At 34.2% G+C, this 26,327-nt stretch overlaps 1 pseudogene; it reads left to right on the forward strand.

The window, feature by feature from the left end:
* Positions 1-23,544, forward strand: part of LOC137642968 (uncharacterized) — a 344,789-nt pseudogene extending 321,245 nt beyond the window's left edge.
* Positions 23,545-26,327: the final 2,783 nt, after the last annotated feature.

Below are 26,327 nucleotides of genomic sequence, written 5' to 3' on the forward strand. Positions count from 1 at the left end.
GGAAAAATAACATAAATGAATAAAATAGTGATATTTCCTATGTACCCAGACTTTGTTAACACCATGTGCAATACATCCATTTGTGGTTATATCAACAATAAAGAAAGAAATTTTTATCAACAGTTGTGAATTATAATGATTATATGGTGTTTTTAATATACTAAACTGTTGTTATTATCAAGCAAACTTCAACCGTAACCTGAAGATAAAGAAATCAACCTATTACAGAAAAACCAATACAAAAGTAAAATTCATTTAGAAAAGAAAATATATTAAAATATTAACAATTTATTTATTCTAAAATTACATGACAGCTACTAGATTTACATTACTAAATAGAATTATATATTTCACGCGAAATAATTTTTCAAGTAATAGCAATCATACTTCAATCATAATTCAACGTTTAGATTAGTATATTTCATGGAAAGCAATATAATCATGAGTCTAGATTCGGATCCATAGACCAAATTATGAAACTGATCTTGTTATGTATAAGACCACGAAAAAAAAGGTTCTTGAATAAAAGCCGTGACTCACGACATAAAATTTGTGTGATTCACAAATGGAAATTATTTAGTTCAAGATATGAGATAAGCTCCTTGGCGTTTGAAAGTAACTAGATTTTAAACAAATGTGTTAGGAGAGAACTATATTATGTCTAAGATTAAGTTACCTCAACTACATCATAAATGAGAGAGAGAGAGAGAGAGAGAGAGAGAGAGAGAGAGAGAGAGAGAGAGAGAGAGAGAGAGAGAGAGAGAAAAAAAATATTAAGCCAGAGAATTAGGACTGTTTTTTTTCTCTTTACAGTTGGGAATGTCCAATCATTTAATTATATAATGATTTATAGAAGGTAAAAGCAGAATTTTTTTGAAATTTTACAAGATTTTCAAATTGAAAATATAGATGGTATATATATCCCACTGAGCACCAACACCTCCCTAAATCATCTGATATTTAAGCCCCAAATCTTAACTTTGGACTGTACCAACCGTGTGTCATACGATTGTACATAGTAACGACATTCCATTTTGTGTATATAATATGCTTGTATCTTCGCTCTCCCCTCGCACTAAAAACAACCTGAAATAACATGTATGTTTTCTCACCGTTAACTGTTAACCAGTGTGGTATCAGTTGAACCGGAAATTTCCTGTTGCATTGAACCTGAAATAATGTGTCTGTTTTTCTCACCGTTGACTGTTCAACGGTACGCTGTTGCTTAAACAAGAAATTTACTGTTGCATTGAGTTTTTGTAAATAAAAGCGAGTGTCTGTAATAAAGTTACTCAGTTGCTTTCATCCTGTGTTTGAATCACGACCTTCACTCGGTTCGTCACATTCAGGACATTTTCCTGAACTCGCCTCAGCTCAAAAACCATACAAAATAGGAATTTATGGTTTTTCATATAATATAACTCTATAGCTTGATATTTAATGCTATCCATATATTGTTTCATTTCCATATATGTGAATAGCAAAATCAAAGAGAGAAATAATTTAATTACTGGACGTTCAATACGTCCAATGAAGGTCAAAGGTGTATATATTGGTGTGCTACTGTCTTAAGCACACATTTGAGTATGAGTTGTTTTCAGATGTATTTAGATGGTTTATTGAACACATCTTGGTGGTTTTTTAAGTTTTATTGTATATAAACAACTGAGTTAAACATCTCCATCACTGGAGGAAGCTGTGTTGGTCCACATGACCAATTCTGGTGAAGTTTAGACAAGAACTGAACAAATTACTGATATCCCAAAAATCGTACACTTGCTTTAATTTGGATAAGTGACGGAATCGGAAGACACCTGCATCCGGTGACGTCACAAACTTTCACACGAAGAGTTAATGTGTTGACACTAAGAAAGAATGACAACTCAGCATCTTACATCCTGTACACAATTTGAGTTGACCATAGCAAATCTCACGGCCAGCTCTTCCAACCAACATGACATATTACGTCATTTGTTTTAAACATGTAATATTACTATTCTAATCATTACATATGCTCGGCCAGCTATCTCAATTTTTTTTTTTACAAAAATTTAACAACAAGCCGAAACATGGTTATTAGGTGTGACTGGACATACGTATCATTCATTGTCCAAAACTAGCTATATCCAACTGAGGACGAATGTCCAAACAGGCACACCAAAACTAATAACAATAATGCACACAAAAAAAGATATTACCAAAGCAAAAAGAAAAATGCATGATAAAACCAAGATCATACATATGGTACATTGCTAGCAAATGATTACATGGTACCAAAAAACAAAACAAATTCTGACTTACAAATGATTCGGTAACTTGATAAAGAATAATTGTTACCTTTGTCAGAAACAAGATACTCAACATTCAGTGCACAAATACGAATTCCTGGTACGTACACGTACCACGGTTTCGTACATATATATATATTTATATATAGGGCTGATACATTTTATTAGATGCCCATAGATTCTGTTATATATCTTATATATTTTTCTTTTTTTTTTTCTCTTTTCTTTTTTAACATTCCGGCTTATATATTTTTTATTAGATGCCGAGAGAAAAAATGATTTATATCCTTTTTTATTTTATTTATTTTTTTAAATGTTATTTTAAATGTATTTTTAACAATGCAAATGTAGAGAATTTCTTTAATTACATATTACTAGCGTACTAATCAGCTTTTCATACAAACATCAATCCGACAAATTACTCCCTTAGCGAATGAGGTGGCCACTCATACAGCTTTGAACTGGATTAAATAGGGGGTATTGTCAGGGCTATGCAACTCATTCCTTTGTAGCTGCTTGCTGTGCCGTAACCTACGCCAAACCAGGATGTTCACGGCGATAAATATCATCACCGTGAAACACAAACTAGCCAGTATTATGGGGTGAAGAATCTCTTTGTAATTCGGCGACAGGTGGTCCTTTTCGGTAAGTTTCATTAAGTGTTTCGCCACACTTCCTTTATAGGGGAGAGGAAGTGCGGGCGTTGTAGAGGTCCACGTGAAATTCGCGAAGTAAGCACGTTCTCTGATGATTGTCCGTAGGCCAGTCACCATGGAATTCGGGGAAGTCCCGATACAGCCATCTGCTGCGACGAAGATGTGGTTGTGGGATGTGGATCCGTCAGGGCATGATATATTGAAGCCGTCCTTGTCGTATCGTATCCACGAGCCATTATTTAGTCTGCAATTGAATTCTTTATTGTCAAAGGGATAAAGCTTATCCAGACAATTTTCACTTGTATGGGAGAGAGCACCGTCTAGCACTATACCTAACTCGCATGAATCCATCAAGTTTTTACGGAATTCAAATGAGTCAGCTGTACATATTTTTCTATCCATTGCGTCTGAACACTGAGTTAATTGATTTAAGTCTTTAATGACCGTATATGTTTCCTTGTCTGGGGAAATCAATACGTGTCCTGTCAAACTGGATATTACTGGATTTGAGTGATTCGTCATGAAAGTCGGAAATGGTGATATCCTGTAAGATTGCCAGGCATCAGAAGAATCAAAGGGAATTGTAATCCTAATCTTGTTATTATCTACGTTTACTGTAATTAGGCTGTAATAAAATTCTAACCTATGTTCGTCTAACAAAGGAACATAGCCTAGTTTATCCCTAGTGTTCTCCAGAACTAATTTTAAGTAACGTATAGGCAACAAATGGGGCGACAATACACCTTTAGTTGCTAACGTGATAGCTTCTACATAATCCTTGGATTTCTCAATGAAATGTGCAATTCTGTTATGTATGTGATCTATCTTTGAATCATAATACGTTAATGTTGCTAACAAATCCTGTACTTCCATAATTTGAACGATATTATCTGAATGTTCATTTAACAAATCCATAATTTTATTGATTGAAGCTAACTGATCCCTTAGTTCTGACATAATCAATTCATCTTTATGAGTCAAGAACTCAATTTTCTTATTTTGATTACTAATTTTAAGACGATTGGAAAGTCCTAAACCTAAACTTGCAACAGACCCAAAGATGCTTAATGCAGCATAAATGAACGGATTCCGTCTTTCTTTTTGTTCGTGTCCTACAGTCCACATCAAAAGGTCATAAGCCAAAGATCCTGTCTCTCCAGTCTTATTCTTTAAGTCATCAGATAGCATCTCTGCAATTTTTAATGTTGAGCTAAGCAAACTCTTAGTAGTCAAATGAAAATGTCTCCTATGCAACTCATCCAATGATGCAGAAAACCTTGAAATGGCGGTTCTTAAGCTAGTGACATCATTCTCTTGAAGAAAAATTGCTTGCATATGCACTTCGACAATTACGTTGGTTGATGTAATAAAAATGTCTTCTTGTCTTTCAACTATATTTCCATATTTAAAATATATATTCTTAGTCTTAGAACTCATCCCATACGAAAAAAATGTCTGAGCGAACAATATCACTCCCAACAACAAAAAATTCATCTTGGAAACCTGTAACGAGAAAAAACATATGTAATTACTCCTGTATTAAAAAGAAAACTTTTAAATTGAAATTAAAATTTTTCCTCACTTCTTTTTAATTTCTTATGTGAGACAATGGTACTATTCTCTCATCCGTGGGTTGGGCTACATTTTGAATTCTAAACCTATTGGCCGTTAATATTTCCAAAATGTTAAATGGGCCTTCAAACTTAGGTGTTAGTTTATAGTTGAGCCCTTTTCTGACATTGATTTGAATATAGATGTTATCACCCACGGTATATGTTTTAGTTGGTTTCGCTATTTTATCATGATTCCTTTTCATTATGATTTGTGATTCTTCTAAATTCTTTCGAAGGATATCATATCGACTTATACTTGCATTTATACATTCTTTTAAAGGATTTGATAGATTAGTTGTAGGCGTTAATACATGGAAAGGTGTTCTAACTGGGGTACCATACAATGCTTCATGCGGTGACATTTTAATTGATATATGATATGAATGATTCAGAGTACTCAGTGCCGCCGGTATTGCAATATCCCAGTTGGGGTCTGATCCCCCTAGTGTTACCCTTAATATATTTAATATCTTCCTATTTGCTCTTTCCACTAGCCCATTCGACTCTGGGTGATATATCATGGTATTGATCTTCTTTATTTTGAGGAATTCACACAATGAGGTAAGAAAGTGATTATTAAATTCACCACCCGAGTCTGAGATTATCATGTGTGGAATTCCATGTTTACAAATGTAACACTCGTAAAACTTCCTAGCGCATTCAATCGCAGTTTTAGTTTTAAGCGCTATTAGTTCTGTATATCGAGTTAAAGCATCTATAATTACTAAGAGGTGCTTATTCCCTCTGTCTGACTCGTAAAATCCTGTTAACAAATCTAAATGTATTCTTTCAAAGGGTTGATTGGGAACAGGATAAGTTCCTAAGCTAACAGGTGTTTTCGTATGCCCTTTGTTTTCCTGACATGTGCGACAATTAGCTATGTGTCTTTTTATATCTGTAAGCATTGTATGCCAATAAAACAATGATTTGGCTTTCTGTGACATTAATGAGAACCCAGGGTGTCCATGTAATGGATTTGAATGCAACCAATTCAGGACAGTGGAAACAAGTGAGTTTGGTACTACTACCTGGTCGTTAGTTACATGTGGTGTATTGCGGGTTTTCCTTGTCACAGTCCTACACAGAATATTATCTTTGATTACATAATTCTGCTGCTTATACTTTATATATTCTTTTTCTTTATGATTGCCTTTCAAAGCATTTATAATTGTTTCTATTTTCTGATCTTTTCTTTGCTCAGTCTGTAACAATTCAGCACTCCAGCCTAAATCTTCTTGTTCAGATATTGTTTTTACAATAGGCATGGATGTTGATATATCTATTAATTCAGCTAAAGACTCCGTACAAGATGACACGGGGTTGCGTGATAATGCATCCGCAATGATATTTGCTTTCCCAGGTAAATACCCGATTCTTGCGCCAAAATCTTGAATGATTAAATGCCACCGAGTTCGTTTAGGGCTGTGATTGAAGCCTTTAAAGAACTCTGTTAGTGGTTTATGGTCAGTAAGAACCTTAACGGGATAACCGTAAATTATGAACTTAAAATGCACTAGCGAATTAACAATAGCTAGTCCTTCCTTGTCTATTACTGCATATTTACTTTCGGAAGTTCTCAATTTTCGAGAATAGAAAGCTATCGGGAAAAACTGTTTATCATATTGCTGAAGCAATACCCCTCCCACTCCTAAGTCTGAGGCGTCTGTTGCAATGAAGAATTCCTTACCGAAGTCAGGAAATTTTAAGATAGGAGAACTACACAGTTCATCTTTCAAAGTATTAAACGCCTGTTGATGTTGCTCAGACCATATGAAATCTACGCCCTTCTTCGTAAGATCAGTTAAAGGAGCGGCTATTATTGAATAGTTGCGTATAAAACGCCTGTAATATCCACTACAACCCAGAAATTGCTGTATTCCCTTGACATTAGTAGGTATGGGAAAATTACGTATAGCCGACACCTTATCATGGACTACTTTAAGACCTTGGCTTGACACCATGAAACCCAAATATACTAATTCTGTTTTGAAAAATTCACACTTACTAATCTTTACCCTTAAGTTATGTTGTCTTAATCTCTGTAGTACTAGTTCTAACTTACGTAGATGTTCTTCTAAGGTGTTGGAAAAGATTACAAGATCATCCATATAGGCATGCAATATATCCCCTAACAAGTCTCCAAACACTATGTTAATCATTCTTGTAAATGTTATAGGAGCACAACGTAAACCAAAAGGCATCCGTAAAAATTCATAATGTCCCCTGGCTGTGCTGAAGGCTGTGTATGGGATACTATCTTCTTCTAATGATATCTGGTGAAAGCCTTTAAGTAAGTCCAAACTGGTAAAATATTTATTCTGACCTAACAAAGACAAAATATCGTCAGTACATGGCACTGGGAATCGATCAGGGATCGTTTCCTCGTTTAGACGACGAAAGTCGACACAGATACGCCATGTTCGATCTTTTTTCGGTACAACTATTAAAGGAAAATTATAAGGGCTATTTGATTTTCTAATGACTCCTTCCTCTAACATTTTACCTACTTCATCATTTATTTCATTCTGGAATTTCATAGGGAGTCTGTACGAGGGTACATATATAATTTTCTGTTTGTCTTTTAACCTTATTTGATGCTCGATCACATCTGTTTTCCCTAAGGATCCATCCGTAGTGGAAAAGACATCTGTATATTTATTTAAAAGTTCAAAAATTTTCTGCTGAATTTCTTCGTCTTGAATGTCCTTACTGATTTTATTTTTAATAGATCGTAAAAGGGATTCATCCGCAACTGATTGAGAGTGATTGATTTCAGCAACGGTAAGAATACGATGTTTATAAACTTCTACATCCAAGATATGTTGATTTTTGTGAATTACTAAAGTGTTATTTAAATGATTACAGACTTCGATATTACATTGCTGATGTGAGCCTACTGTATAAATAGCTTGTGTGACAGACAATCCGTTGGTTTTCAAAGTATCGGAAAGGATTAATATTTCAGATCCCGGTAGTGTTTTCTTTATTTGCACTATTAAATTCGAAGGTATGTTTGGTTCGATATATTGCGTGCAAGATGATATTACGGGTGAACGAGAATTCTGCTGGGTCGCGTGTATTATTTCTTTATTAGTGAGACAAGTTATTGGTTCTTCAACGTACGTTACGGTTACATTTGTCGTCTCCTTATTATCCAAAACAGACTTTAAAGTATTAGAAGACTTATAGAATTTCCCTTTGATATACACGCCGTGCTTTGCAGGAGCTAAGATAATGTTTTGATTTCCCATAGATGGGTATCCTATAATTACAGCTGGATACATATTAATGTTTTTCACAACAACAAATGTATCGGCAAACGTGCGATTACCGACTCTGAACTGAATATGAGTTATGCCTATGACGTTTAATTCATTATTTCCTATACCTGAAAGTCTGATTCCTGATTTTTCAATCGGAAAGTTCGAAAACAACAAATGATGCGTCTTCAAATCCATAATATTACGTGGACTACCAGAGTCAAAAAATAACGTAAAGGATTTGTGTTCTAAATTTACAGCATATAAGGTTGGCCGTAACTCATTTTGGCTTATTATTGTATGAATTCGTTGCAAATCTACGGGAGCATGCACTGTTTTACTTAATTCGGCCGTGTGTTTCATAGGAAAATCTATTGTCTCACATTTATCTGATAAAACATTAAATTGATTATTCAATACTATTGATGTTGACATAAATGACCTTGACCCAACATCACTCTCTTCCCCTCTAGAGTTAACTATGTGGTATTTGCTTTGTTCTGCACATTCTGAAAATTAGGCTGACTTTGCCAGGTCTGGTTTGACGGCCCAGGCTCAGCGATATTTGAAGAAGTGTTTGTTTGTTTCGGACTCTGAACTGCATTGACATTTTGTTGTTTCTTCTTATTGTTAAAATGAGGATTTTTCTTTTTATTTCCATATGGAACTGACTGTGGAATTGACTGTGTATTTCTAGGATATTGTTGTGTCTTACGCGCGTAACATTGACTATAAGAATGTGATCCTGTGTTGTGAACTGAACAAAATTTCGTTCTACAGTCTGCGCTTATGTGACCTTGACGTTTGCAGTTGTAACACGTCACTCCCGCTACTGGATTATTAATTACGTTCACTGTTTGTGGTTTTGTTTCATTCTTAGCAAAAACTTGAGTTAACACGGGATCGAGATCTGGACACTTGGACATGTGCTTCTTTATCTGTTTATAGACATCCAATTCCGTACTTGCAGGCATTAACTTCTTATCAAAGCACCGCACTAAAGCTTCAGGCAACATAAGTGTCATGCAAGTTAAATAGATTAATCGTAAAAAATCTTTCACGGAGATATTATCGTTAGTAACCCAAGTGGAATTACCTAAAATGTCCTGATATTCGTTAAGCCTATCAGCTATGAGAGCTGCTCTCTCAACAACATTAAGCCGATTCATAGTGGCTTGATTAAGTGTATTTCGTAACGTTAACACCACATCCAAAGCTTCTTCACCCCCATAGATCGCGCGTAACCTAACTTTGAAATCATCCCAAGTAACTGCTTCCTGAAATGAAACACCTCTTAAATACGCACTCGCATCCCCCTTAGAAAAATCTATAAAACTTTTAGCTTCTTGTAATTGTACAAAAGGATCTACGATTTGTTTGGCATTTAAATGGGCATCAACGGATGAAATCCATGACTCCACATTTTGTGGCAAGAACCCGTTGACACGGCCTTGAAAAGGAAGGATTGCTGACCTGGCATTTACAAGCGTCACAATTGGAGGAGGATTAGCCTGGCCTACACCACTAGGTCCAGGGGTAGGGCTGACAGGAGGAGCCATGACTGCTGTATTCTTTTTTTTTCTATCTCTTTGACCCCTTTCAATCCTATCAAAATATCTATATGAGTACAGACGCCCACTGCGTAAACGCATATGTATAATAAAATTCCCCCAACAATGTTACTAATCCCAATACATTTCCCCCCAAGAGTTTATGAAAGAAAAAGGAATTAGCACAAAGAAAGAAAAATTCTAAATGAGAATTCGGAGTTTCTTATAACAAAGTTTAGGAATTCACTCACCCCAGTAATATTTGACTAACGACTTGTGACAACTACACTTCACTGCACAAACTGAAATGAATACAAAATCTTTGTACTTAGCTTTATATGTAGTCGAGTCGTCTCTCTCTCTCTCTCTCTCTTGATGTTTTGTTAGCGATGTCTCGTTCTAGTTTCTTGTAGAATGTAGGTCTTCCTGGATATGTTTTGCAATAGTTGAATGCCAGTCCTTGGGTTTCCTAGGATGTTGATTGAAGATTCTATTTGTATACTAACATATGTTGGTGTTAGCATTTTCGTTGGACTCAGTCAAAATTGTAGATATTTGTAGATAGTTCTGAGTTCTTGAAGATCTTTATCAGGTATTACAGCTTTTATGTTGAAGTCTTGAAGATATATCTCTGGTTTTACAGCTATTTATTTTTGAAGTCTTGAAGATATTTCTCTAATTCTTAGAGTATAACCGCTGTCTTTGAGTTTAAGCGCTGCCACCATTTATTGGTGTGCTACTGTCTTAAGCACACATTTGAGTATGAGTTGTTTTCAGATGTATTTAGATGGTTTATTGAACACATCTTGGTGGTTTTTTAAGTTTTATTGTATATAAACAACTGAGTTAAACATCTCCATCACTGGAGGAAGCTGTGTTGGTCCACATGACCAATTCTGGTGAAGTTTAGACAAGAACTGAACAAATTACTGATATCCCAAAAATCGTACACTTGCTTTAATTTGGATAAGTGACGGAATCGGAAGACACCTGCATCCGGTGACGTCACAAACTTTCACACGAAGAGTTAATGTGTTGACACTAAGAAAGAATGACAACTCAGCATCTTACATCCTGTACACAATTTGAGTTGACCATAGCAAATCTCACGGCCAGCTCTTCCAACCAACATGACATATTACGTCATTTGTTTTAAACATGTAATATTACTATTCTAATCATTACATATATATATATATATATATATATATATATATATATATATATATATATATATATATATATATATATATATATATATATATATATATATATATATATATATATATATATATGTCGTTACTTACAATAACGACATGGGAAATCAATTGTTATTGAATATATATGTTCATATTGTATATGGAAAATGTTCTTTCATATTACATTGCGTTAAGTGGAAATGTGCAGGTTTCTGTACAAATGAAGGTTTTGTTTATATTTAATTGTAATAAGCATTGTTACCAATGAATATTGTCTTGTGAATAGTTGTATAGGTGGTTAACAATGCGATGTAAGTTGTTTGAATAGTTTCGTTCGGTTTGCTTTGAATAGTTAGTTTCGTTCGTTTGTTGTTTTCTTTTGTCGTGGGCGAACGAAGCGGAAGTTAGGACTTTGGGAGCGAGAACGAACGCATTATGTTTACGACAAAGGCAGCAGAGGTAAATCGGGACAGTTGCTGCCTGTCACTTCTCAACGCTTGTAGCATAATCTTCAGTGAACTTAATCAGAGTGAGGAGGATTTCACTTTGATTAACGATCCCGTTCCTTCCCAGCAAACAATGAAGTGGATGAATTAGTCAACCGAAGTTTGGATGAGTATCTTATAATATTTAGTTACCTTGAATGGGATAAATCGCTAGGGATATGCATATCTGTGCGTGGGATTCCGTCACTGGGTAAAATTAAATATATGTATGTGGTATCATGGTAATCCGAACTCGGCAAGAACTTCATATGAAACCAAGTAAGTAATAATTTGGGCAAAACCTCAACAGAATATAGTATGACCATTTATCTTTGTAACACAACGCAATGAATTCCTAATGTAGAGAAAGGGTCTTGAGTTCTCTTAAAGAATCTGGTAATTAGTAATTTCGTAAATGACTGAAGTCATTATATGTTGTTGCTTGTTTGACCCTAATAAGTAACGATATTTGGTGCCGTGACCAGGATTTGTGAGATTTTCCGATAGTTTCTAAAGTTTGAAGGCCGGTCATATAATAATATTTTGGTTTAGTCACATGTACGATTAATACCGTTGGTGATTATGTTGGACATTTACGCAGGGTTTTCCTGCTAATAACTATGTTGTGTTGAAGTTTTGCTGTTAATACCTACCCTCCCTAACCTTGTTTAATTCTTTTGTTTTTGCGCGTTTCGTTAAATTGGTATGCGGTACACTGCTTACATAACTTGTGTGGTGTCGCAAGAAATAGTAAATGGTTTTTATTTTCGCGCTATTTGTAGGTTAGAGGCATTTCAGGCTTGATTACAACGGTTTCTAATATGAAGTTTGATTAAATTGGTAAGGCCTTTTCCTGCTTGCCTTAAGTCTTAAATTTGGTACTTTTCCTCACTCCGAAGATAAGTAGATTTTTATACCATATTGTCCCATCAGTCATCGATTAGCATAGATCTATTTCAGCTGTTTAATAAGTGTTTTCTTTTCGCTTCATATGCAATGCCGATTAATGGATCCCCCTCCCCCAGCTATCTCCCTCTTTCTCGCTCATTGCAAACCCGACTAATGTAAATGAATCAACCAGTAAATGATGAAAGATGAGCTAATGTTCTGTCTCTTACTCAGCAGACGAATAAAGATGAACGTCCAAGACTGCACTCTGCTCCATTCTTACTTTACTTAGGAAGACTCTGCATTCCTCACTTTTATTTTGAAGGAATTTCGTCATTGGTTTTAGATATAGCGAGGCAAACAGAATTAAGAATGGTGAGGCAAAGAAAGTCAAGTATGGTAAGGCAAACAAATTAAGTATGACGAGGCAAATAATTTAAGTTTGGCGAGGCAAACAAATTGAAGTATAACGAGGCAAAAAAAAATAAATCCTTATAGCACAGCAAACAAATATAAGTATGGCGAGACAAATGAATTATAGTGTGAGAAGGCAAAAAAGTCTAATTGTGATAAGGCAAACAGATTTAAATATGGCGTGGAAAACAAATTAAAGTGTAACGAGGCAAACAAATTAATGTATGACCAAGCTAATAAATTATACTATGGCACGGCAAACAAATAATAGTATGGCACGTCAAACTAAATAAAGTAGAGGAGGCAAACACCTGAAAGTATTGGTGAGGTAAACAAATTAAAGTATAACGAGGCAAACAAATTTTACAAAGTAAACAAATCAAAAGTGTGACGAGGCAAACAAATTTTAGTTCAAGATCCTAAAAGGAAAAAAAAAGTATTTAGAATAATGAAGAGAAAATATTTCAAAGGTATTTGAAATAATGGAACGAAAACATTTAAAATATTTCAAAATGAATTCTAACATGTTAATTTTGCACAGGTCTCAACTAGATGTTATTTTGAAAACTCCATTTATTGAAAAAAATTTTAGAAATAAAGAATTACCTTTAAGCTAATCGATATGAAAATACGAGGAATTTATTCCTTACTTTAATGAAAGGTTGAGCCTTCTCATTTTGCAAAAGATCAGGACACACGAGACCAATGGCTAGATTCGAGGACCTTATGTAGAAGGTGAAGTATTCTTTGTAAAGTTCTTGGAACTCCAATGTCATTAGTATTAGCATCTTGGGAAGCTCTTAACAGATGGCAATAAATGTAAAAGCTCCCTTAAAAAGAAAGGAAATTGCTCGACTGTTTTGATAAGAATAAAGGGACAAGAGAGATTAAAACACATAAAGTATCTCGACTCATTGGAAGAAGAAGAAGTTCTGGTTGTTTTTCATTACACCTCAAAGAGGAATACCCAAAACAGGGATAAGGAAGGAAGTGTAATTATTCAGGTAACTGAACAAAGCTTAAGAAAATTAAACCATGAATCAATTAAGAAAATCAGATAGAAAAGAATAAAAGCAGCTCTAGTCAAGGAATAGAAGTTGGCAAAGAAAACTAAGAGAAAAATGAATAGTGAAAAAAAAAGGAATTCCTTTGACCGTTTTAATCATGAGGTCCTTATTTTAAAAATGAAGCAGGTGGAACTAGGTCGGTTTTTTCATAGCATCATTATTAATTTTTTTAAGTAATGGATTGCAAATAGTAGAGTAGTGGTTGGTGGGCATTATAGTGAGTATAAGACTGTATTATCTAGTGTTCCTCAAGGTACTGTTTTTAGCCTATTACTGTTCATGTTATGAACGCATATTTGGTTTGGCCTGAAAACCAAGCTTGTTGCATATGCAGATGATGCTACTGTATTGGCATTAATTGCATGTACTGAGTATAGATATGGGATTGATGGATCACTTATTAGCCTGCAAGCCAAAATTAGTGCATGACGTAAATTATAGGGCATGAAGTTGAACCCTAACAAAACTCAAAGCGAGAGTGTGATAATGTCTTTTTAGCAATATACGACTTGTTTAAAAGTATAGGTCTGATTCTTGTTTACAAATTTACTTTTGAGAAACACACTAGTTCTGTTTCCGTTTCAATCAAAAAGGATATTGGATTATTGAGAAAGTCTTTTGAGATTTTTGGTAATCAATCTATCTTGAAGAAGAGTTTTAATTCCTTTATTCTGCATTCTATTGAGTATTATTTTTCAGAATGGTCTTCAACTGTTATCATAATAATAAACACTAGCACCATCGTTTAGTTAGTATTGTATGCAAGTTATATAAGGTTTTTCATATTTCTGACCATCGTGTGCATTCAGATTTTCCAAGTATGTTCCATCCTGTACCTAATACTAAGTATGCTGCTAATTCTAACAGTCTTCCCTTCTACATAATAATGCTTAATACTATTCCAGCTGGGAGATAGATTGTGGAATTACCTTTCTAATCTGGTGGTTCAATCTGTGGAATTTCCCTCTAAGGAAGAAAAGCCACTATTTTGAATGAAGAATGGCTGAATTATAGGACTCATTCGGAGGAAGAATCTCATTCGAAAGAAATGTCATCAAATGAAAGGAAAACGTCACTGGATTCCCCTATAGGCAATAGTAAATAAGCAGAGTTTCGTTAGAAAAAAAAGGTCTACTTAGAATTAGGTAAAAATTAAGACGTAACATCTGAAACAATATGAGATTTTAGTTGAATCTTTTAAATGAAAGATGAAACAAACAGGTCACGATTCAACTGTATTTGTAATCTTTCACTTGTTGGAAAGGTAAAATAAGAAAGAATGACATTTGATCAGACAAATCATAACATCAATGAAATACAGAACCCTCCCATCTCTCAAAAGGTCGAGAAACACGAGGCCCATGACTACATTCTAGGTCCTTTTGTAAAAGGCGAAGTATTCCTTGCAAAGTTAATGGAACTCCAATGTTATTATTAATCGCATCCTCGGAAGCTCTTAACAAAAGGCAATAAATGTAAAAGGTCTCTTGAAGAGAAATGAAATTGCTCGAATGTTTCGATAAGAAGAAAGAAGCAAAAAAGAGTAAAAGACACAAAGGTTCTAGAGTCATGGAAAGTGTTTGAAGAAGAAGAAGAAGAAGAAGAAGAAGAAGAAGAAGAAGAAGAAGAAGAAGAAGAAGAAGAAGAAGAAGAAGAAGAAGAAGAATAGAGATTAGGAGGTTACTAAGGAAGACAAAAAGAATTAAGTGGAAAATGAGAGAAGTGTGCTGGCTTTTCACTAGAGCTCAAGAGGATTGTTCATAGCAGGAATAAAGAAGGAAAAGTAGTAACGTAGTTAATTAAAAGCAGCTCACATCTGAGAGGAACAAAAACAAGTTCGGAAAGAAATATTCAGAAAAAAGAAATAAAAAATTTCTCCCAAATATTTTAGGGAAAACATATTCTCAAAAAACTAAAATGGATGTATCAAAGATAGAAAGACCCGTTTTCGGAAATTACCTACGAAACATTCAGAGAAAGAAATTTTTAAAAAGAAAAATATCTCAAATGGCGGAAACACCTTATTTGAAACCAAACAAGCAAAAGGGGGTTCATTTGAAGGAAAAAAGATACTGAAAAAAAGACAATAGGGAAGGAAAAGTGTTCCTTAGAAAGTAAGAGTCATACAGGCTATACTAATTTGCATTGATAACATCTTTCAAACATATCACATCGATAATATTTTTCATATATAGAATTACAAAGCGTTGGATTCCTCAAAAACTTCCCATGCTTCATATTAGGTATAATGATTTCCATGAGGACAAAATGCTAAAGTTTTATACGCCAGATAACAATACTAACAAGAGTAACTACTCTGTTTGTTTTGACGTTATCTTTGAAATGGTGAGAAATGCAAATCTGGAACTGGAATCCGGATCCAGATCCGGATCATCTCCAAAATTTAATAGGTCCATAACCTATGATCTATCGGTGGTGAAAATGTCATAGAAAATCCGTTAAATTTTAAGCGTTTTCTGTAAAAATTGCGAAAAATGTAAGTCTGAATCAAGATCCAGATCATCTAAATTTAATGGGTCCATAACCTATGATCTATATGTGATGAAAATTCCATCAAAATCTGTCAAGTTCTAGTCGTTATGTTTAAAAAGAGCACAAAATGTAAGTCCGGATCTAAAATCTGGATCCAGATCCAGATCATCTCCAAAATTAATTGGGTCCATAACCTATGATCTATCTGTGGGGAAAATTGCATCAAAATCCGTCAAGTATTAGACGTTATTTTTGAAAAGGGCACAAAATGTAAGCTCGGATCTAGAATCCGTATCCGGAACTAGATCATCTCCAAAATTTAATGGGTCCATAACCTATGATCTATCTGTGGCGAAAATTTCATGAAAATCCGTCAAGTTATAGACTTTATCTATAAAAATGTCGAAAAATGTAAGTCCAGATCTAGAATCTGGATCCAGATCCAGATCATCCTCAAGATTTAATGGATCTATAACCAATGATCTAATTGTGGGGAAAATTTCATCAAAGTCCGCCAAGTTTTAGACGTTATCTTTAAAAATGGCAAAAAATGTAAGCCCAGATCTAGAATCTGGATCCAGATCCAGATCATCTCCAAAATTTAATGCGTCCATAACCTATGAAGTATCTGTGGTGAAAATTTCATCAAAATCCGTCAGGTTTTAGACGTTATCTTTAAAAAGGGCAAAAAATGTAAGTCCGGATCTAGAATCCGGGTCCAGATCCAGATCATCTCCGAAATTTAATGAATATATAACTTATGATCTATTTGTGGTGAAAATTTCAGGAAATTCCTTCAAGTTTTAGATGTTATCTTTAAAAAGGGTGAAAAATGGAAGTCCGGGTCTAAAATCTGGATCCAGATCCCGATCATCTCCAAAATTTAATGGGGCCGTCCATGACCTGAGATCTATCAGTGGGTAATATTTTGTAGTTAAGACGTTATCTGTAAAATGGCGAAAAATGCAAATCTGGATCTAGAATCCGAATCATGCCCAAAATTTAATGGGGCCGTCCATGACCTAAAATGTATATGTGGGGAAAATTTCCGCAAAATCCGTCCAGTAGTTTTGACGTTATCTTTAAATCTGTATCTAGAATCAGGATCCGGATCGTCTCCAGTATTTATGGGATCGTGCATGTCCTAAGATTTTCTGTGCCGGAAATATCGTCAAAATTCATAGACAAATAAATATACAGACTCGATCGCGTACATCCTGGCGGAGGTGAAAAGCTGGAGTATTTTCGCGATATTTTAACTGCTGCACAAAGACATGCACATTCAGACACATGTAAGGGTGTAGACATTCATGTTGAAAGTAGGATTATATTCATCTCATGAAAAAAAATAGGTTTAGATCTGTGAGAGTTACGTGAAGATTTTAACGATGTATAAAGACTTACTCGAAATCCCAAAAGGGATAATTTTTATGGTGGTAAATCTTCAGACTTTACTCGATTCCCACTATCCATCTAAAATTATTCATCTCTGGAGAGACACCTACTTATTATTCTCATTCAATTTCCAAGAGGCAAGAGGGAAAAACAGAGTTTTGTTAGAAAAAAAAAAAACTTTACATAAAATTTGGTAAAAGGTACACGTTATCTTTGAAACAAAATAGATATGGGAATAAATTTGAAATTTTTTTTTTAATTGGAAGATGAAATGAACAAGTTACGAATCAATTGTATTTGTAATCTTTCACTTGATGGTAAGGTAAAATAAGAAAATCACATTTAATTAGAGAAATTGTAACATTAAAGAAATACAGAAACCTCGCATCTCTCAAAAGGTCGAAAAACACAAAGTCCATGACTAATTCGAGGCCCTCTTGTAAAAGGCGAAATATTCCTTGCAAAGTTCCTGGACAATGTTATTATTATTCGCATCTTTGGAAGCTCTTAACAAAAGGCAATAAACGTAAAAGGTCTCTTGAAGAGAAAGGAAATTGCTCGACTGTTTCGATAAGAATAAAGAAGCAAAAGAGAGTAAAAGACACAAAGGGTCTCGAGTCATGGAAAGGTTTTTAAGAAGATGAAGAAGAATAGAGATTATGAGGCAACGAAGGAAAAGAAAGAGAAATAAGAAGGGAGAAAAGTTTGATGTTTTTTTTTTACTACAGCTCAAAGAATAATTGTAGCTGGAACAAGAAAGGAAGAGTGGCAACATAGTTAATTAAAAACAGCTCACGTCTTAGAGGAAGAAAAAAAATTGTTAAGAAAGAAAGATTCAGAAAAGGGAATACATTTTTAGGCTCCAAATATTCTAGAGAAAACAGATTGAGAGAAAAGGGTATCTTCAAAGAAGTTAAATGAATGCATGAAAGAAAAACCTAGAGTAAAGGAAAAAGCTGCAATAAGGAAAAACGGTTTTCGAAAATGACAAAAGATTCGGAGAAAGAAATCCCTAAGAAGGAAAGGGTCTCAAATTGCAAGGACACCCTATTTAAAATCTAAACAAGCTGAATGGGACTCATTTGAAGGGGAAATTTCTTACAAAAAGACACTAGGAAGAAAAAATGTGCTTAAAAATAACTGAAGTCAGAACCTTGAACATTGCACATAATTTTAAACATCGAAGAAGGAGTCATTCAGCCTATACTATTTGCATCGATGACATCTCTCAGTCATATAACATCAACAACATGTTTATATATCGGATTACCAAGCACTAATTCTTCGAAATATTTCAATGCTCCAAATTGCGTTAGATGATTTCCAAGACGACAAAATGTAGAACTTTTATCATTATCCCCCAGATAACAACACACAACAGCTCGCATATGTTTACAATATTTTATCTGATGCACAGAGACATGTACATTCAATAACATTGATGTTGGGGGTATGATTATATTTATCTCATAGTTATTGAGTTCAAATTATTGGTAATTGTGGGAAGCTTTTAATATTATATAAACTTGCTCGAAATCTTAAAAACGCATATATATTTTTAACCAGTTTTTAATCGATATCGATTATTCATCTGAAGTTGCTTATCTCTAGGGAGACACTTTTTTAATGTTCTCATCAATTTCCATCACAATCTGATGATTTGGTCTCGTGACCCTTCAAGAATAGGTTAACACACCTATACATGTAAAACTACAGCCTTCTTCCTACGTTCGAAAGGAGATTACTAGGCAATATACAAGTCATTAAAGCCACATGATTTCCATAGTCTGTATCATTTTCAATTTGCTAAAACTCAAACTTGGATTCTTCATATTTCAAAATTTTCCATTTTTTTTCTTTTTTTTTTTTTTACTCCCAACAGCACCAGCAACCAGTATGAACGTGTCATACCAGAAGACAACTCCCTCCACCGTCAACGTCACTTGTGATGCTCATGGAATGTACCCGAAACCTCTGCTTAGGTTATACGAGGGCGCAACTAAACAGTAAAGGTGAGCTTCACTAATCGAAAATAATTTATATGGCGTTCAAGGGTACTTAACCATCTGCAGACCAACACTTTTCCATCTATGTATATATATATATATATATATATATATATATATATATATATATATATATATATATATATATATATATATATATATATATATATATATATATATTTAATCATCTAATCCTAGTTCACTGCAAAACAAAGGCCTGAGACATGTCCTTTCACTTGTCTGTTTATGGTTTCTCTATGTTAGTCCACACTCATACATTTTTCTAGTATCAATCCATTGTCTTCCTTCCCTCCCCCCACATCTTTGCAATTTTTATAACCCCATTGGCTTATTTTTAATGTCTATCTGTTAAATGTCATTCACATTATACGACCCATGTCCATTCCTTTTTTTTTTTTATAAGTTTTACGAATATCCTCTGCTTTAGTTTGTTCTCGTATCATGTCGCTCTTTTGCTGCTTCTTACTGTCATTATTCTTTCTATAGCTCTTTACGTTGTAACAAGTTTCTGATGCATAAGTTAAAACTTGCAGGACCCTCTAATTAGATACTTTTCTTTTCAAAGAATAAGCTATTTTATTGAATTGTGTGGTCTAAGAAAGACGATACAACTGACGACATATCCACGTTTTAATTACTGAATTTAAGATGAAACCCAATTACGAAATCTTCCACTGCATCAGACACTTTATCTTTTAACAACTAACTCAGGGGGCTTTGCAAACCCCCTATCATAAACTCCCTTTACACAGTCTCTTGCATGTATTCTAATTTCTGAGACTATGATATTCCAGGGTCTTTCACTCCTTGTAGTAAACACTTCTCCCTTTTCGCCCACTCTCTAATCTTCCAGTTTCTTCACATTTCCAAACTCCCTCAAACGTTTTATTTATTTATCCCTTCACGTAACCATTCCACATAATCTCTGTCGCATCAAATCCCTTTTTTTCTTGCACCATTTGATACTTTAATTTGTAAAATTTATAAACCAGTATAAAGATCTTCCATAATTTCCCCTTGTTTGCTTTCAGTTTTCTAACTGTGCTTCAATAAAATATAGTTGTCTTAACAGTCCATGAATACAACATAACCTTAGCTCCCTGAGATGATCTTCCTTCTTTCCAGATCTTTACTTTCACCGTTTCATTTTTATATGACTGTATTTACTCCAAAATCATTGGCGTCCCTCACATGTCTTCCATATTAATATTCACTGCTTCCTGTTCTATTTCTATTTTTTTTCTCGGGGCTTAACTCTAGCTAATATTCACTGTTATCTTTGTTCTCCAAGCTCTTTTACCAATTTTAAACTTTTTTTCTTAATCATCACCTACTAATGCTACCCCACTAATCGTGAGTGATCATATGCTGTTATCATATTTACAGATCATAGGTAAAGAATATTTGTTTATTAAACATATAATAGCTTATAAACTACTCAATCTGTCTCTTCAACAACAACAACTTTCACAACCTAGATTAACAGTAGTCCAACATAGCCTGGTTGACCACCTTAGTGTATCCTATAGAATACGGAATATAAAAATCACAGTTGAATTGTGACGATTTGATCTTTTTAAAATAGAATATCGTAGCAAACATAGGTGTAAGCTTCGATAGGTAAATGTACATACAACATTTTTTTTATAATAGCAAGGACATCTGGAAATACTGTGTGGGTACTTTATTTTAATCTTTATTTTTCCTTAACAAATATGGCTAACTTGTTTGTCCTTTTGTTGCTTTTTCGAAGGTCTCTGGTGAAAGAGGCTCACGAGGAAGTCATAGAAGCCGAGGATGGTTTCAGCGTCTACCTACAAGCACAAATGGAGGATCGTGTCTTAAAGCAACAGGAAAATATATTCGAGTGCGTCCTATCCATCCCGGAGACTGAGTATCAGGTCCGGCGGAACATCATCTATTTTCCTGGTAAGGAGAGAGAGAGAGAGAGAGAGAGAGAGAGAGAGAGAGAGAGAGAGAGAGAGAGAGAGAGAGAGAGAGAGAGGGGGGGGGGTGGCTTGGTACCAATCGAAATAATAATGGGTATATCCAAGATAAAATCGCTTATGTTATTCAAGAAAAGAGATGAAAAGAACTATAACGAATTTCTGCTAATGATGCTCATGATTATATTCACGAATGCCCCTGATTCTCATGAAGGAAAAGAATAACTTTGCACAGTCAGGCACAATGATTCGATGCCCTTGCAATTTTGACACACGTCATTGTGTAGTAGCCTAACATTACCAGAATTAAGTTTTCTCCTTTTACTTACTTAATGGTGTCTCGTTTTTTCTTTCTATTATTCTCTAAAGTTGGAACAGAGTTTAGCCGAGTTTCCAACTGAATTCATAGTTGAATTTAGCAAAAAAATAACTTTGCAAGAGGAAAAAGAGTCAGATCTCATAAGTTCCTCAAATCTGACCTTGCGTTCGGTCGCTTAATTGGGAGCGCATAAAACAAACTGGCATCATTAGAGAAAGAAGGTTGTTAATAAGATGTCTGTAATAGAAAGATAAAAAGTTAAGCAGAGTCGAAGAGAAGAGATTGTGATAGGCCTTTTTGGGCTGTCATTGCCACCTTTGGCCTTTTAGCTTATTACATTGAAAGGTGAATTATTAGGGTTTTATCCCCCAATAATGACTAACATAACTTTAAGTCTGAATTCTTTATGAACATTATAAAAAACTTCCTGCATTTCATTCACATAAAAAAAGTCTTAACGAATAATAAAAAAAAATAATGAAAGAATTCTAATAAAATTGCTCATTTATTTCTGCCTCGGGAAAGCTAATTAATATTTTTTTACGAAAATATTGGTCTTTCTTTGTAATCCTAAAACCTTTTTTCTTTTTGTTTCAGGATACGATGCGTTTGAAGCAGTTGGTAAGTAAGGAAAAAAAAATGAGCCCATTGCAGAATTTTGCTCAAATTGTTTTGACAGCTGACTATAGATTTCAAAGTTCCACATAATGTAAAAAATAATGTTTACTTTGTGTAATACTAGGTTTTTAATGTCTTGAATGGGATTCCATGAATATAATAGTGATTAGATTAAGAGTAGAGATGTAATAGTACAATAAACTGCTATTTCCATTCATTAATTACTTCTCAAAACATATTAAAGACAGATTTTATTCTTTTACGATGAAAATTTTATACTAAATTTTTATAATTATAGTCTTCAACTACCTGCAGGAAAAACATTTTTTACTTTAGATCTAGTTTGACTCAATGGTCTGGTGACCATTATTTAGAATGAGCATTACTTATGTTCGACTCCTCTTCTTTACAGGGAGCGTAGCCAAAGAAGTCTCAGACACGACGTTCTTGCTCTTCCTGCTATCCTTGTTGTATGTGCACTGAAGGCCAAATCTTCATCATCTCCATTCAAGAAGAAGTTCATCCATTTTCTCCTCTTACCTTTCTTTCTCAAAAGACGGGAAGTCTCTCTATCGCTTCCCAACTGATGAGAGCCGTTGTAACGCCTCTAATCATTAGGTCTTAGAAGCTAAATGTATTGCTTTACCAATCAACACTAAGGAGTCATTATTATACCCAAAAGCAAAGATAATTATCCATTTCCAACTTCGACTCTCAATTAAAAAAAAAGCTCTATCAGATTATCACTCTCGCTCTTTATTGCATTTGTCTGTAGTTTCAAATAGTAATTAGGTCGCTTCACAATTCTCATTGGTTCATTATCTATCATCATAGGAAGTCACTGAATGAGCCCAAACATTGTATCCAAAATGAATAGATGAGATCTAGAGATTTATTTTGTTATCATTAGAAAGTTATATTGAAAAGGAACATTAAGTGTGAATTATTTGTTGATCCCAAAGTATGTTTTATTGTAGAGATGTTTATGAATGTATAGAAAATCTATCTGAAATAGCAACGTCACACTTAACCTTCACAATGATGTCTTTGTAGAGATTAGTGCTTTTCACCGGCCTTTCATTTCATAGATGTTTCTTTCACGGGAGTTAGATAACGAAACAAAATTATTGTTCCACAAATTAGAAAAAAATATATTAGCGTCATTTGAAGGAAAAATCGTCCCTGCCACCGAAAAGTATTTTTGTGTCCTGTTGATGGGGTGGCAAAGAAAAGGTTTTTCATGTGTTGAGAAATTTCTGCCATTTGTTGTTATCTTTTCGATGTATCATATGTCAACCAAATAAAGGATTTTTGAAATAACCTTTTCATTATAAAAGGATTTCCTCCATTGGACGTTCAAAAGATGAAACTAAAAATTAGAATAGTACACAGGTGGACAACAGCTTGATACTGAACTTTGTGATAAACAAATATCTTACAGTATTTGTATCAAGGATAAAAATGACCTTCAGAGTTTAAGTCCTTTTCTTCTTTGGTATGAAGAGGATTTTGAGAACGAAAACGCAATTGCAACCTTTATTATGAGTGTTTCATTTCTTTCTCCCTTACGACACTTCTTCTCAGTTTGGTTTGAGTTAAGAGTTTTATTAAAATCCAATCTTATACTTATAGAATACACCTAAACTAAGGTATTTATTTTGGCCCTACTTCCTACATAAAGTAAACGGAAATATATTTTTGTTTTAAGTCAATAACATATTGACCGTAGCTTTAAGTCATCACTAACAATATAAATAACATTACTATATTGATAAATTTATGGTCATTTGTCAATGTGAGAGTTTATGTTTTGCACAGATATTGGAGAGAGAAAAGGAAAAAGGTTTTGTTTCAATGTCTACAGAGAAATTTTTACTATGATCAGAAGTTGCTTGAAAGTTTCTCAATTGATCATTGGAAAAGATAATTCGCTAAATCAGCTTGTATATCTCTCTCTCTCTCTCTCTCTCTCTCTCTCTCTCTCTCTCTCTCTCTCTCTCTCTCTCTCTCTCTCTCTCTCTCTCTCTCTCTCTCTCTCCTTTTTAGATAAAATTAGGTCATATTTGTGAAGATTAAAATAGTAATCTTGAGACAAGAAAAAGAGGGCGCTAAAACTGATAGAGCATTAATATCTTAAAGAACACCTTCAACGACTATGTAAATCTTATTCTTTACTCACTGCCTAAAACTATCAAAGCCGAGATCTGTACTTCTTTTAAGATGCTGTATATACCTTAACAGTGCCTTAGAATTTATAGAGGTATAAAGAGTTCTCAAGATGCGTCCATCCCCCTGTCAGGAAAATAGTTCAATCCTTTCAAAGGAAAGGAAAAAAAAAATGATGTTATTCTGTTATCTTGCATTCGCTTCTATGCAGTTAATGTTATCTTTATAGAAAAGGGTAAAATATAAAAAAATTCCATTCGTATGAAACTGTATTTTCGAGGGCTGATCAACAGCATCAAAATGAGCTTCGGTAACAGAGACTTGATCGAACTGCGAAAGTGTTCTTTGCTCTACCACGATCCTCTCTTACTATCTGTTCGATAAATTAACTAAAGGAAATAGTATACTAGATGTTGTGCTAATTAAAAAGGATAATATATAGCACAGAAATATTTCTTCAAATGGAACTTCGCAGCCAAAATGGTTCAACAGAGAGATGTCCAATGCAATTAGAATTAGAGACAGAAAATTTTGAAATTTCCGAATAGAAAAGTTAAACAGAAATGTAGATGAAACAGTTAGAAATGCCAAGATCAATTAAGAGAGAAGTGTCTTCAGCTAATAAAGAAAACCTGAAAGATTTTTTTTTTTTGCATTTGTAAAAAGTAGGAAACCAATTAAAACAACATCAGCCCAAGAGGATACTCAGAGGGTAATTTTATAACAAATGGCTCAGAAAAATCTGAGCGGACGAGTACACTGTACATATTTCGCCACCTTAATCACTAAGGACGAATTAACAACCCTCCCCGTAGCAGCTATCAAATGTGAAGGGTCAAAACCTCTTAAATGAATCAAATTTACAATAGAAGATGTATAAATTAAAGAAGAAAATAAAGGGTCTCAAAAAGACTAAGGCACCAGGTCAAGATAAGATCCATCCAAGAGAGATTATAGAAATAGAAGAAGAGATAGCCTAACACTTTTACAAAATGTTCCAAGAGACAGCGAACAAAAGAAAGGCACTACATGAGTGGTAATAAGACAATTGTTCTTCCAATTTACAAGGGACCAAAAGAAGAACCCGTCAATTACAGACGTGTGTGTCTAACTTCAGTGCCTTGTAAAAATCTTTAATCAATTATAGTAGATTCAATAGAAGAACATAAAAAAAATAAAAAAAATAATATGATGATAGACAGCCAACATAGATTTAGACAATAATCCTGTGTGATAAATTTGTGGGATTTTTTCCACATATTCAACATCAATGACAAAAGCAGAACAATAGAAATCATATATCTAGACTTTCAAGAGGTCATTATCAAAGTCTATCACTAACAAATTAATTGAAAGAATTAGAGCACTACTCATTATTGATGAGCCAACTGAATAGATAGAAGATTGACTGACAAATAGGAAACATTATAGAGGATTGTAATCAACGGAGAAGCGTCAGAGTGGGCAGCTGTTACTTGTGGAAATCTCAAGGATACGTCCTTTGCCAATTACTATTTGAGATTTACATTAACGACAGATTTAGGATTAACTAGTAGAATTGACAAAATTGCTGACAATACTAAACTAGACATAAACACTAAGAAATCAGGAGTCTTAAGAGAGGATCTTATTTGGAAGAATGGTCCTAAAAACTATCCCCAAAACGGCCAAAACCTTTCGAGTGTGGGAAATGCAAAGTTATGCAAATAGATATACAGTTGTAATCCATAAATAGATTAATCACTGCTGGGTAATGAAATAGAAAGTGCAGACCACGATGAAGATCTCATCATTATTATCAGCATAAAAGTTTAAAAGAAAGCACAGAAGCTAATAAGTCACACAAAGAAACTATTCTAATAGAGAAACAAAGACATAGTACGACAGCTGCACACATCACTAGTGAGACCACATCTAGAAGATGAAGTCCTGCAAGTATTCAG

Source organism: Palaemon carinicauda, chromosome 6 (genome assembly GCF_036898095.1).
Source record: "Palaemon carinicauda isolate YSFRI2023 chromosome 6, ASM3689809v2, whole genome shotgun sequence".
NCBI classification, from domain to species: domain Eukaryota; kingdom Metazoa; phylum Arthropoda; class Malacostraca; order Decapoda; family Palaemonidae; genus Palaemon; species Palaemon carinicauda.